Source organism: Anolis carolinensis, chromosome 1, assembly GCF_035594765.1.
Source record: "Anolis carolinensis isolate JA03-04 chromosome 1, rAnoCar3.1.pri, whole genome shotgun sequence".
Lineage (NCBI taxonomy): Eukaryota > Metazoa > Chordata > Lepidosauria > Squamata > Dactyloidae > Anolis > Anolis carolinensis.
In genome coordinates, this window is record NC_085841.1 from 11,983,130 (window position 1) to 11,998,334 (window position 15,205).

A 15,205-nucleotide genomic window follows, 5' to 3' on the forward strand; every position below is an offset into this window, starting at 1 on the left:
TTATGATTTTGAAGAAATAAAGGAGAAATAATTGACCAATATTTTCCGAAATTTCTGAGATTATTGGTCAATGATTGCTGCTCTCGAGTCAACTTGCTGCTTTCCAGTTTACCATAATCCTATACAGGATCATAAATGAATTAAAATTTACAATTTTGTTACAGATATTGGCAGAGGGAGTCCACAGAGATAATAAATACTTAGGTGCCATCTTTGTTCTACTAATGTATCTGCTATCCAAAGTGCCTTAAAAGGAAAATTGAAGAACTGTGAAGAAGAAATGCTAAATTCTCAAGGCTATGCCCTCAGTTTTAGCAAATAAACACCACAGCAGCCATTGCTATCATCATGCACTGTTCTAGCTTGCCCTCAACATTTTTCTGAACCATTGGCCAAGGTTATTATGGTGCTGAAGCTATTCAATGCCCACTTGTGAACACTATATTTCCCAAGGGGCTGTTGCCCAATCCAGTACATGATTAATGCAAATGTATTTCTCACATTATGAAACCCTCTATCTAAGTGTTTAGACCTTAGGATGAGGGTTACTCTTCTTTGTATGTACATGGAGCAAATGCATCACAGACTGTTGGTCCTACTACCCATCTCCCCGGTTATGCCATAACATGCAGTGACCAAGATGCTACATCAATCTTCATGCAGTGCATGGTAGTTATGTAATACCACCCTTCTGTTGAATACAAACATTGTATAATGTCTTTGTATCTGAACATTTCCTTGCTTGTTGTACTATGCTATAATAGGAACACAATGGATTGTCTGCATCTGTGGATTCCCAACCTGCAATTTCATTGTCCACATATCATTATGTACTATACATAAAATGGGGGCAATGAGAACGTGGATGCTCTGAAGTGTCCATGTGAATATTACCACCATTTAGTAATATGGATTGTGGTTATCGGTTGTTTGGTTGGTTGGTTGATTGGTTGGTTGGTTTGTGGGGGGCTTTTTGACATCCAAGGGGCTGACTATTCTCTGAAGGAAATCTAACAAGAAGCCTGTCAAGGAAGAGGTATCTCCTTGGATATTAATGCACCATATCTTATGCTCAACTAATGTTTATCTTGGCTAGAGATAGAAAGAAGATTTCAAAATATTTTAAAACATGTTTCAGAAAATCCTGATAAGTAAAAAAAAATCTAGATTAACAAAAAAAATCATAGTGCAGGATTTATATAATGAACAAAATGTGTTTATTTGTGCAGAAAACTGTATTATCTGTCCAGGAAACATTTTTCTGTGTATTCTAAAAATTCACACACTGATGCTTTCCATTTTGTCAAATAATCCTTCTGCAAAATGGAAAATTTGGGAAAATGTTATGTTTTCTGTACAAGAAACAACATTGTTTGTTGTTTCTTGTACAGAAAACATAACATTTTCCCAAAATAAACCTGCACTGAATTTCAAATGCCCTCTTGCAATAGGAAGTAAATTACTAAAATTGTTCATTATTTCCTTCAAGAATGAAATTAGGAAATAATTATATCACTGATCTTGGCTTAAATCCTATTGTTAGTCCCAGTAGAACAGACCTATTGAGTCATTGCATTTTACCTGCATAATGATTAGCCATTCACCAGTTGACTCAATGAGATTGAGGCAGTTAATATTAGAAAGAAATAATAATAATGTAACAATAAAACTTTATTTATATACCGTCGTATCTCCCTGAAGGAACTCAGGATGGTGAACAAAATCAGCAAACATTCAATGCTGTACAACAAATATAAATAAATATCCATCCCATCCAAATCCCAAAACAAATACACATTTATAACAAAAGTAAGAAATATTAAAACAGATGATAGCATATAAAATTTACAATTCCATAATAACTACTGAAAAACAACAAAATCAAATGGGTAGAGTGAGATTCAAAATTTAGGATAAATATAATTCAGATTTGTATGTCACATAAATATCAATTTCCTTCTTAGGAAAGTGGGCTCTAGGTAAGCTTTTCTATGCCTGAAAGAGGCAAATGCTTGTGCACAGCACTAATTTTGCCAATTTATAGCTAGGAAACATTGCATGTGTCTCAGTGTGTGGAGTTTATTAGGAATAAGTCAAATAACTACAAATGTCCCTTGAAATCTCATTTTAGCACTTTCTCTCAAAAGACACCAGGGGATTTGGGTAGCTGGAAGTGAAAACAAGTGGAGGACAAAGAAAGGGTAATGACAGATAAAAAGGAAGACTGAATAATGAATATTATTAACTTGGGAGACGTTTCTAAATCTGGCACCTGAAAATGATGCAAAAGCCTCAGTCGAATTCTTGTGATCTCTATATAGGTAGCCAAGAGTAATTGGCTCCCTATGGTGCCGAAAGTTCTCGCCCCAAAAGAAAATATAGCAAACTTCTAAAGTATTACATCAATCTAACTTTTTTTTAGTGACATGAATAGAAATGTTTTTTAAGTATAAGTATGAAGCTCAGTTCTATGGATATCCAAGACAGCTAAAAAAGACAAACCCAGTCTGAACACAGTCTAGAAGCCAAGATTACTAAACTGAGGCTGTCATACTATAGTCATATCATGACAAGATATGACACCAGAGCCCCCAGTGATGCAGTGGGTTAAACTCTAGTGCAGGCAGGTCTGATAACTTGAAGGTTGGGTAGTGCTGATATAAAGGTTGCCGGTTCGAATCCAACCTGGGAGAGCACCGATGAGCTCCCTCTGTCAGCTCCAGCTCCCCATGCGGGGACATGAGAGAAGCCTCCCACAAGGATGGTAAAACTTCAAACATCCAGGTGTCTCCTGGGCAACGTCCTTGCAGACGGCCAATTATCTCACACCAGAAGCGACTTGCAGTTTCTCAAGACACTCCTGACATGAAAAAAATGGCATACTAAAAAGACAATAATACTTGGCAGGTAAGAAAAGAAGAACATCACATTCCAGGTTGAATAAATTCAGTCAAATAAGCCAAGACATTAAGTTTGTTAGACCTAAGCAGAGCTGATAATAATCAGATGACTTGGAGGTCTCTCATTCATGGAGTTATCATAAGTTAAAATTAGCTTTATGTTAGTTAAGAACAATAAAAACAAGCATATCTTGAAAATGTGAAAATGAATTTTGGAAAAGAAATAATACTATTCAGATTTTCAAAACTCTATTATTACACATGCCAATAGAAATAATTCATTACAAATGTTTTGTTTCGTTTTTTAAAAAGTGGTTATGGATAGCAGATTGAAGCTGTAATGCATGGGACAATGCAACTTACTGGAAAAGACAATAATGGTTGCCAAAGTGGAGGGTGGTTGGAAAAAGCAGATGGTTTGATTCAATCATTGAAGCCACAACCCTGGCTTTGCAGGACCTGTGGTAGGCAGCTAATAACTGGGGTGCTTGGAGGGTTTTCATTTATAGGATCACCATAAGTCAAGTTAACTTGACAACAAATGACAGCAGCAATAGATCAGAAAGAGTGTTATGCAGCAATCTGGTTATAATTCATTCAAAACAAACTGTGACTCTCAGGTCAACCAATCGTTAGCTATCCCAGTTAAACTCTATTAACCCTGGTATTCTAGGATTCTATGAAATGTGTAATGTAGACACATGTCTAAATGTGCTTCTTAACCAGCTGCATCTCTCCTTTGGTAGATGGAAGTAAATATCTTTGGCAAAGTCTTACTAATAAGAATCAGCATACCATGGCATTTTGATAGTGGAGTAAAGGTTGTTCGAAATTGCAACAGATATGAGTTAAATTCTATTCTTCACTGACTAGGCTGTATCCAGAATATTATACCTAGTTCTATGAGCAACAGCTTGAGAAAGATATTGACCAACTAGAACATATCTAAAGGATTAAAAACAGGGCATTGATGGGGCTGGAAACCAAGCATGTTGGAAACCTGAAGAACCTTGTACAAAGACAATTGCCTGTGCTAATTGTACCAACCTTTTTGGTCAGCATATTAATTCCATTAGCTCTTTTATCCTCCCAGAAATGATAAAGCTTCATATGGTTCTATATTTTGATCTTCACAGGTGTTAAACTTGTATGACCTTGACAACTGACTGCACTTATCACCACCATATGCTTGGGATGCAAAGACGAACTTTGACCAAGCACCTGTTAGTATGCTTCCCTAACCTTTTAGACATAACTATAAATAGTTTTCAGAATACTGTTTTATATTGCATGCTAGACACAGGTGTCATGAGTCCAAAGTACATGTCCAGTAGATAATGGGTGTTATTGACTGAGAGTGCAAGAGTGCACATATCCAGATGGATTGCTTTGAGGGAGCTCAATGCAGACCAGAAAGCCAGCAAAGCGCCTTGCATATCTCTGTTAGGACTTCTCAGGGCTTCAAACAGCAGATTGGTGATGTGAAGTGCTTTGTGGAATTTGATTTTTACCATTTCTCTCTCTCTTTCACTCTCTTGTTCTTTCAGTATTATTATTTTGTAAAACTGCTCTGGTGGAAGGGGAGAGGTAATGGAAAGAGCAAAAGGTGTGTGCAAGAGATGGGCAAGAGTTGCCTGTTCCATTTAAACTGCCAGAACAATAACCAATCCAGCACAATAATTAATAGTAAAGAAGATATTGTGGATTTTATTTTTCTTTAAAAATTGTGTGTGTGGATGCAGAGATAGGAAGAAGCAGTCTCCAGTGACATTAAATCTAGCTGGCTGAATCTCTACCAGTTGCTCCAATGGGTGAACTCTTACCTTTCTATTATTATCCTGAATATAGAGAGTTTCTTTATTCATTGATTTCTTTAAATATTTATTTCCCAGTCAAAAAGATCTTCTTGGCAGCTTGTGACATGTTTAAACTACACAAGCAATGAATAGTACAAATGGTTAGCCAATTTGTTGTGAGAGACCCCATGGAAAACGAGATGTTCATTCTCTGTCCATGTTCTCAGTTATTCCTGTTCTTTTATGGGCATGTACAGTATGTTATTATTAAATGTCTTCAAGTTGTTTTCAACCTATAGTGACCCTCAGATGAATCAATCACAGGTTTTCTGGGAAAGATTTGTTCAGAAGAGGTTTTCCATTACCTTCCTATGAAGCTGCAAGAGTGTGAATTTCCCAGGATCACAGAGTCAGTTTCATGGGTGAGCAGAACCCTGATCTCCAATCATAGTCAAGTTCAAGTCACTAAAGATCTCTGAAAAACAGGTATGGTGGACAATTGGTGAAAACCTATTTGAGACAATGTACTCTGGTGGTGCAGCATGTTAAAGCGCTGAGCTGCTGAACTTGCAAACTGAAAGGTCGGAGGTTCGAATCTGGGGAGCTGAGTGAGCGCCCGCTGTTAGCTCCAGCTTCTGCCAACCTAGCAGTTCAAAAACATACAAATGTAAGTAGATCAGTAGGTACTGCTTCAGCGGGAAGGTAACGGCGCTCCATGCAGTCATGCTGGCCACATGATCTTGGAGGTGTCTACAGACAACTCCGGCTCTTCGGCTTAGAAATGGAGATGAGCACCAACCCCCAGAGTCAGACATGACTGGATTTAACATCAGAGGAAACCTTTACCTTTACCTTTATTATTCTTAAAGGCTTTCATGGCTGGAATTACTGGGTTGCTGTGAGTTTTTTTAACTTTATGGCCATGTTCCAGCAGCATTTTCTCCTAATGTTTCGCCTGCATCTGTGGCTGGCACGTTCAAAGGTTCTGTTGGCAGTGAGGCAAGTGCAGCTGTGGAAAAAGCCTGATGCTCCTTTCTACACTACCATATAATCCAGATTATCAAAGATAATCCACATTATCAGCATTGAACTGGATTATATGGGTCTACACTGCCAAATAAACCAGTTCAAAGCAGATAATCCGGATGGTATATGACAGTGTAGATGGGGCCTGAGAATTCACAAAAAAGTGCCTCTCCTTCTCTTAACTTGCAACAAGCTTCCATTAGCTATCAGTCCCTTCTTAAACTGAACCAATTCCATCCTTTGCAGGAGGGACATCCACCTAAATAAACTAAAATATCTTTAGATGCAAGGTATAGTTGTTTGTGAATTTCCTGAGGAATATATTGCATGAAGACCACAAATCCAATCCTTCTGGCATCTTAGGTTAACAAAAGTTGCTCTAGAGAAGGACTGGACATTTTTGTCCAATAATGAACATCAGCATTTGCTTCATCTTCTGCATTTAGCGCTAACAGAGTTACACGTGTAAATCCAGAGCACATGGATGTTCATTGCACATGAATGTATATGGATGTACAGGCACATCAGGTTGTGCTTTTGGTGTCTTGGTTCTATTATGCAATATTGCCACTCAAAACAAGCATTGCATAGCACAATTAATATATAATCAAATCTATGAAGGTTTATGATACTGAATAGGTTTGTGCATTTTGGGTGAATCGTTATCTCTTTCTGCTTGCCAGATACCGGAAGCCCCCCATATCCATTTCCAGTGCCTCCTGAAAACGGGAGCACTGCTGAATAGGTGTTTTTGTTCAGCATCTGCATAAGAAGGGATATTTTTGGTCTTTTGGGGAACTTCTGAGGCTCCCCTTTACCCTGGGAGCCTTTCTTCCCTTCAAGGGAACCTGGGTGTCAGCAACGGGGTTAAGAAGGCACCCTATCCAGACCATTGTGGTGGGGGAGGGAAATTCCCACAGGCTCCCCTTCCATATTTTTCATTAAGACCTGGATTTAAAAAGTTTCTGGATCCTTTCCCTTCTGTTTGTAGAGGAGGAGACCGGGTTTACTGTTTCTTAAAGCTCTTCTACTCTAGAGGAGACACAGGCGTGCACACTTTTTTCTCTCCCAATTTAGACTGAACTAGCCAGTGCTGTAGACTCTCAGTTAACCAGCACCCATGGAGATTGATAGATACAGGAGACGTGTGGTTTCTGGTTGATTGAGAATGACTACTACTAGTACTAATAATAATAATAACTTTATTTTTATACCCCACCCCATCTCCCCGAAGGGACTCAGGGCGGCTTACATGGGGCCTGGCCCGATAAAACAAACAAATAACAGTAACAAAGCAATAAAACAATTATCCCAGTAAAAAACATCAACATCAATAAAAACAATCATTAAGATCAACAAGCAGGATACAGTATTAAAAACAGGAGACTAAGTCGTAGATCCCAGGCAAAGTGCAGAGTGTTACGAAATGGGGAAAGGAAATTTCACAGTTGAATGGACAATAAAGTGCGGTATAAAATGACAAGATAACAACAATGGGACTATTATGGAATGGACAGATAGATCAATCCAGCAACAATTAAACATTGAAGGCCTTTTCGATAGGCCTAACCAATACTATGCCTCACACAGTATACCAAAACATCTGTATTGACTAGATATTAATATTGAAATACAGTAATTAAAAGCAAATAAAGACAAACTTAATGTAACATTTCTGCTAAAAATGATTTTATTTTAATTTTTATTGAAAGTAAGTGTGTTAAAACACTGAGCGACTGAACTTAAGGACAAAAAGGTCCCAGGTTCAAATCTCTGGGAAGGAGCGCCCGCTGTTAGCCCCAGCTCCTGCCAACCTAGCAGTTCGAAAACATGCAAATGTGAGTAGGTCAATAGGTACCGCTCCGGTGGAAAGGTAACGGTGCTCCATGCAGTCATGCCAGCCACATGACCTTGGAGGTGTCTATGGACAATGCCGGCTCTTCGGCTTAGAAATGGAGATGAGCACCAACCCCCCAGAGTCAGTCACGACTAGACTTAACGTCAGGGGAAAACCTTTATCTTTTATTATTTCTTATTGTTTTCCTGGTTGCCTGAGAGTTCCAATTGTTTGAGTACCCGGTTAAGTGAGAGTCTACTGTACATTCCTTTCACTACGATCCCAAACCCTGGGTGGGCTGAGAGATACTCAAAGATACAGCATAGTCTTAAACATCTATTATACTATGAATTATCAGGTGTGTTTGAAGAGTGTCCCTGTGGATCTCTTTGTACATATCAAGCTATGATTTCAGAGAGAAACACACCATATCATGTTCTGTATGTATATTCTTCTTCTTTAACTTTGGGAAGGTCAGGTTTGACAGTACCTGTGGAAATAAAAAGCAGAGCATCAAGGAAACACTAACTCCTGCACAGAAGTAAGTGCACGGTCATAATTCTTCTTATACAACTACCCTGATAGGAAGGCATTAAAAAGGAATGAAGTGGGGGGAAAGGAAAGCTGGAATGTGGAACCAAAAAGGAGTTGAGGGAGATAAACCAAATCCTCAAAGTTAAAGTGAAACATATTTATCTGTTCTCTCCTCCACACCCTGAATGGCTAACTTGAAGGATAAGGGGGAAGTTTCAAGGCTGACTCTTGGAGATTAAACATTAGAGCAACTTTCCTTTCAAAATTCAGGGGGGAAAATGAAAAACAGTAAGGAGAGTTCTAAGTACACAGATTCCAGTTAAATCCCATTAGATATTTCTGCAACAGTAAACTTTGCAAGGATGAAGCCCACAGAGTAAACCATCAGGATGGAGAAGACAACACTCAGAAATTATTCCAATTCGCACAGGTTGCATTAAAAACAACTAACTACAAAAACAATTGACCCAATTGGAAAAAGTCAATAGATATTTCCAGCAAATCTTGTGATGTGGCATCTCACTTATCATAATACCATACCAAAATGGACAGGTCAAGGCAGATGTTTAAATCAAGACTCCAAAGCACACAAAATATATCTTCCTAACAAAATGTGCTGTCATCATAAAATAGTGTGTTGAAACCATTTGCATTTTCAGAAACCTTTTCACTTGTTTCTGGCTTTATTAATAACTGAAACTGGTTCTACACTGCAGAACTATAGCCGTTTTAGACTAAGTAATTATCATGTTTCAGTGCTATGGAATCCTATGATATGTAGCTTTGCGTGATATTTACTCTTGTCTGTCAGAGAACTCTGAAACCACAACAAATTACAAATCCTTAAATTCCATTGGACAGAGCTATGGCAATCAAAGTGGTGTCAAACTGCTATAATTTTGCAGTGTGGATGGGCTCGGAGTCCTAGCAGAAATAAGGTCCAGCTGATTCAGGAAAGGTTTGATGAATTGAAAACCTCAAAACCGAAAAGAGACTTGAAGGATTAGACGACTGAATGCATGCATTCTTGAAGGTTGTTTGGATGGATACTATTTACGAAAACCTGAAATATATCCTCTCAGAAGATATACATAATTCAGAGAATCAAGTACCATAAGAGATTGCTTTTATCTATTTATTGTTAGTGCTGCCAAAGGTTATAAAACCATAAAAGGCAAACAGGGCATGAAGGACAGTTTTGCAAAAGAATGTATTCATAATTCAAGGAGTCAGAAACGGAGGTTTTCCAGGCAACCCAGAATAATTCTGACAGTTGGCTTTGGAGAGTATTCATCTCTCCGTGAGGAACTCTGAAGAGCATTTAACATTCAAGCTGGGGCTTATTGTTAATGTCACATAAGATTAGGGACAGAATGCCACATCTTAAGCCTTATTTACATGTAAAGTGAACGCTACCGAAATTTGGCTAGCATTCTTGTTTTTCCCCCAAAGGGATTCTGAAATCAGGTACCACTGCTTTCATGCTATTTTTGAAATGACTATATTAGCATATAGTGCTAATGCAAGGCTTGCAACCCAGTTTATGTATGGATGAGATGCTTATAAGCAGTGCTGCGGAGGGCAGAGTGTGGAAAACCCCACTTTCACATTTAAAAATGTGGGCCTAAAATCCAGTTGTTAGTCCCAAACAATGACAAAAAGAATGTTCAAAAATATTTACAAAATATTAGGGAAATGTGTTTCTTGAGTTTCTTTGGAAACCCAATAAGACAGTGGTTCGCAATTTGTGGGTCCCCAGGTGTTTTGGCCTACAACTCCCAGAAATCCCAGCCAATTTACCAGCTGTTAGGATTTCTGGGGGCTGAAGGCCAAATCACCTGGGGACCCACAGATTGAGAATCACTGCCCTACAAGAAGGATCCAGGACCACAAAAAGAAAATTTGGTGTAAGAGGTGCATCCGTATTGCAGAAGGAATTCGGTTTAATACTTTTTCAATTGCCATGGTTTCAGTGCTGTGGAGTCATGGGAATTGTTGTCCCACAAAGCCTTTAGCTTTCTCTGTCACCGGTGTCTCCCTAAACTACAACTCCCATTACTCCATAACATTGAGTAGTTCAAGTGATGTCAACCAGCATTCATTCTACTTTGAAAAATAGTGCAGTGCAACAATCTTAATGGAAACTGTGCAATTCACTATGGAATGGCCTTGGGCTTTGCTTTTGGATGATGCGTTTTAATACTGAAATGTATTTTAACTATGTTTTTTTGTATGTATTAATTTTAACTCAATTTTATTTTACGATTATGTTTTATGTTTTTTTTTCTTTGTGTCAGGAACAACTGGAGTTGCTTCTGGAGTGAGAGAATTGGCCGTCTGCAAGGACGTTGCCCAGAGGATGCCCAGATGTTTTGATGTTTTTACCATCCTTGTGGGAAGCTTCTCTCATGTCCCCACATGGAGCTGGAGCTGATAGAGGGAGCTCATCCGCACTCTCCCTGGGTGGGATTTGAACCTGGCAGCTTTCAGGTCAGCAACCCAACCTTCAAGTCACAAGGCTTTTATCCCCTAGGCCATCGGAGGCTCCATGTTTTATGTTTAAAAACATTAAACATAAAACCTTAAACATGTTTTATGTTTAAGGCACTGTATAAGTGTCACTTGCAAGTCAACTTGAGTCCCCCTAGGGTTAGAGGAAGGTGGGATATAAGTAAGGTACATAAATAAATAAATACTGTGTAGATGCACCCTCTGCCGAAGAGCTTCAGTGTCACACTAAACTACCAATCCCAGGAATTATCAGGATGAAGCTATAATAGTTAAAGTAGAACCAGACCCCAGATATCCTAGTCAGTGAAGCCTACCTAGATTGCAACAGTTGTCCAGGGATTCCAGCCACTAATGCCAAGTCTGCATGAGGATTGTTCATAGATGTTTGGGAATCTCATCCTTTCCTTCTCAACCTGCTGAGAATCCCTTGTTAATGTGTATAAAATGATTCATCCTACACATGCTTCTGCTCAGAAGTGCACAAATCAGGCTGGCAAAAGGGTTTTTCAGTTGTTACTTACTTATTTGCTTGCTTCTCTAATAATTTATGGTATTTCTTATCAAGTCCTCAACTGTTTCCACAGTTATGTTTCTGCATGTTTCTCCCTGACAGTAGCCTCTTTCTTTGAGTACAGGAAATGCATCAAATATTGTGAGGCTCCCATTTCTGTTTAAAGTGTTCCATGCGGTTTTCCTGATTTACACAATCAAATGCTATAATGCTATAATCTATATAGCACAAGCCATTTTCCATCTGAAATTCTTTGTATTTTAGGAGCCTTTCAAACTGCACAATGTTAGTATGATATTCCCCATTAACTGCCATGGAGAAATCCTATGGAATCCTGAGGGATGTAGTTTGTTGAGGCACTTAAATTTAAATATCACTCTTTAAAATTTCAATTCCAGGACTCCATCATGTGAAAAGATCACTAATAACTAGATGTGTTAATGGTATGTATCTTAAGTAGGTAACTAGTAGAGTTGGTCCTGAATCCTGTTTCATCTGTTTCTTTCATGGTTTTGTACCATTCTGTCATTCGGATGGCACGGAATGGTACAACCCCCTCCAGAATAAAAGAAGCGGTGAAATGAAAAAGGGGGGAACAGTAGCTGTTTGGTCGGCAGATTTTCAGCACTAGGTTGTAGGCGCCAGGTGCTCAATGCTCATAGGCCTGGCTCACAGGGCCTACAGTAGAGTATTGAGCGCTCAACTGTAGACACTGCAAGCCAGGCCTACGAGCCATCGAGCGCTCAGTGCTTGTAGGCCCTGCCTGCCGGGCCTACGAGTGTTGAGCACTCAATTGTAGGTCCTGCCTGCCAGGCTTATGAGCATCGAGCGATTGATGGCTCTTGGGACCAGCAGGCAGGGACTACAGCTGAGCGCTCGCTGCTCATAGGCCTAACAGGCAGGGCCTACAGCCGAGCACCGGGCCCACTCGAGTGTAGATCCTAGCTGGCAGGCCCTGGCATTTTTCCACCCAAGCCCTGAAAAATCTTGGGGTTTTTCAGATCTTGGACAGAAAAACTCATTTGTATAGGTGCCCATTTCCATAAACAGCTGATGGAAACAGAAACGGGCCATACGAATGGTACAAATAGAAATGGGTAGTCATTCCATACAAATGTGCACCACTAGTCTTAACTAGTTAACTAGGGTTGCAATCGAACTCTCCCTAACCATAACATAAATATGTGCTTGTGGAGATACAGTACATGAGAGATACAAAACTCGCATACATAATAAAATTGCGCAACATATGTTCAATGTGTGATATATGATGGAGAGCAATAATGGAAAGTATAGTATGTGTAAAGTATACAATGCCTAGCCAAAGTACATAATACAGGGTACACAACCGTCGTCGTCGTCTCACTCATTCAGTCATCTCCGACTCTTCGTGACCTCATGGACCAGTCCACGCCAGAGCTCCCTGTCGGCTGTCACTGCCCTCAGTTCCTTCAAGGTCAAGCCAGTCATTTCAAGGATACCGTCCATCCATCTTGCCCTTGGTCAGCCTCTCTTCCTTTTTCCTTCCATTTTCCCCAGCATCATGATCTTCTCCAAGCTTTCCTGTCTTCTCACGATGCGGCCAAAATACTTCAACTTTGCCTCTAATATCCTTCCCTCCAGTGAGCAGCCGGACATCATTTCCTGGAGGGGGGACTGGTTGGATCTTCTTGCGGTCCAAGGCACTCTCAGGATACACAACCAGAATGTGTAATATGCAACGCACAGCTTTTAAAGACTGAACAATTCCAATATGGCACTATCAGCAGAATACTTCTGTTGTGACTTTTTGGGCCTACATGACCCTAAGAGAATGCCAGCCAATAAGCATTAATTAAGACCTAAATTCTATTTTAATCCTAGTTATAGTAGACCTATTGAATAAGTAGGATTAACCTAAATGTTGAGTTACCATTCAACAGTTGATGGAACAGATCTCCATTGGTTGGGCTGACAAGCAGAATGGCAGTATTTATGTATTAACTACACGACGTTCTAGACTAGGTAAGTTGTTAAAAATCTACATGCTTAAGTGAACTAACTATAGTCCTTCTAACATTATTGATATAGTTATTAAATATCCTCTGAGGATATAATTTGTTACTGTTTGAATATTTTATAAAAACAGTACTAATCTTAGCTCTACTCAAGAAGTCATAATGAATTTAAGAAGAGAGAGAAGCACACTAGCAGCTTCTCCAGCGTTCATTGCAAATGTCTAGTTATATGAGAGAGAATGATATCCTCAGAGGATATAAAACAACCATATATTCACAACTATAGTAGGACTGCACTTTGAAATTTATAAATAAAACATGTCTTAAACATTCCCAATTAAGTTCCTAAGTGTACTTTTTGTCCATGAAGAAATGATAGCCTAATTATTGCTATGCAAGTGAGAGAAGCAATTATAGGCAGGGTGCTATATATGCAAAATTTAGCAAAAAGACAAGAAGAATTGTAAAAGAAATTACAACACACACTTCCCTCCATTTTAGAAATGAATACAGAACAGTTGTATATGTTTAAAAGACCATGTTTTATTTTCAATGATCTTGATATTTCAGTGCTTTGATTGATTTAGAAATTTGTATGAACTGCATTCTTGAGCTCAATATGCCTATAGGCTATTACCAGAGTGGAAATCAGATTTTTCTCTGGAAGGCAGGGCCAGGTTTAATCATTTTAAGTTACTGGAGGGTAATTTTGATTGCACATTAGAAGGAACTAGAAAATAAGAGCTATTCAACAATTGAATTAATTGCTTTGACATCCTTTCTGAGATGTCTTCAAAAAGAGACATCACCACCAAGAGCTATCTGGTGTTGATGCTGTGGCTCAGTAGTTCTCAACCTGTGGGTCCTCAGATGTTTTGGCTTTCAACTTCCAGAAATCCTAACAGCTGGTAAACTGGCTGGGATTTCTGGAAGTTGTAGGCCAAAACACCTGGGACCCACAGGTTGAGAACTACTGCTGTAACTAGAAATCCTGCATTGACTTGGGGATTGGGCTCAATGGCCTAGGGGGACCCTTCCAACTCTATGGTTCTGTGTATGTTTCCCAGGCTACAACAAATGCTAGGGTTCCCCAAGGTTTTTATTTCCAAAAGTAAAGAAGTATTTACTGGGATACTGTTATTGGAACACTAGAAGTATGGTACTATAAAATGCTTTGTAGAATGTCCAACTGAGCCTAAAATTTATGCTAGTAATCATGAACTAAAATATGGCTATGGATGGGTGTCTATCCTGTACTCAATGCTCTTCAGCAAGGAAGAACTCCCCCTTCCCCCTGCAGAATTAGTAATTGTCAATTTTTTTTTAATATGATCAAGTAATTGGAATTCACCTTGGTCTTCCTGAGATAGCACAAACCCCATTCCTCAAAACCATGTGTTGGGCAGGATTGAAATACCAGTCATTCTCTATTCCCCAAATAGGCCAACTGAGCAGGAAAGTAAATATGTAAAACAAGAGACAAAAACTGCGGGCAAAGTATCTGCCAAGCCCCAGCAGTGCTTTCAGTTCAACCTACTCATAGTACTGACGGAGATAAATAAAGATTATTTCAAGCATCAGTATTTTATAGAACTTTCGAGTTACACAGACAACAGCAAAATACTCATGAACAATTCCTCATACATACATGGCAATGCTTATCTGAGGTCAATGTGACCAGTACAATATGTACCTAGAGCTTGTTAGTTGTTTAAGATGATGTTCTCAGGGTCTGGCACTGTGTGTAACCATATTTTCTGTTTGCTGGACCTGGACACACAATATTGCATTTACAAAATTTCTAGCATAGACAAATGGTGAGGGTCAACAAACAATACAGTCCATTTGGAGATATATCTTGTCAAAATGGAGTTCATTAGGCTCACTAAAACTAGACTTGCCATTCTGGGAGCCTAGGTTTTTTTGGGTTTTTTGTAATGTTTAGAATGAAAGGAGCAACACAATGCTCATAAAACATACACCACACAAAGTATTGTTAGAAGAATCATTCATACAGCCATGACTTGTATGCTGTGAGGCTAATGCTAAGTGTAATTTCTCAGCACACTTTGTCAGATCGATTGACTTGAACT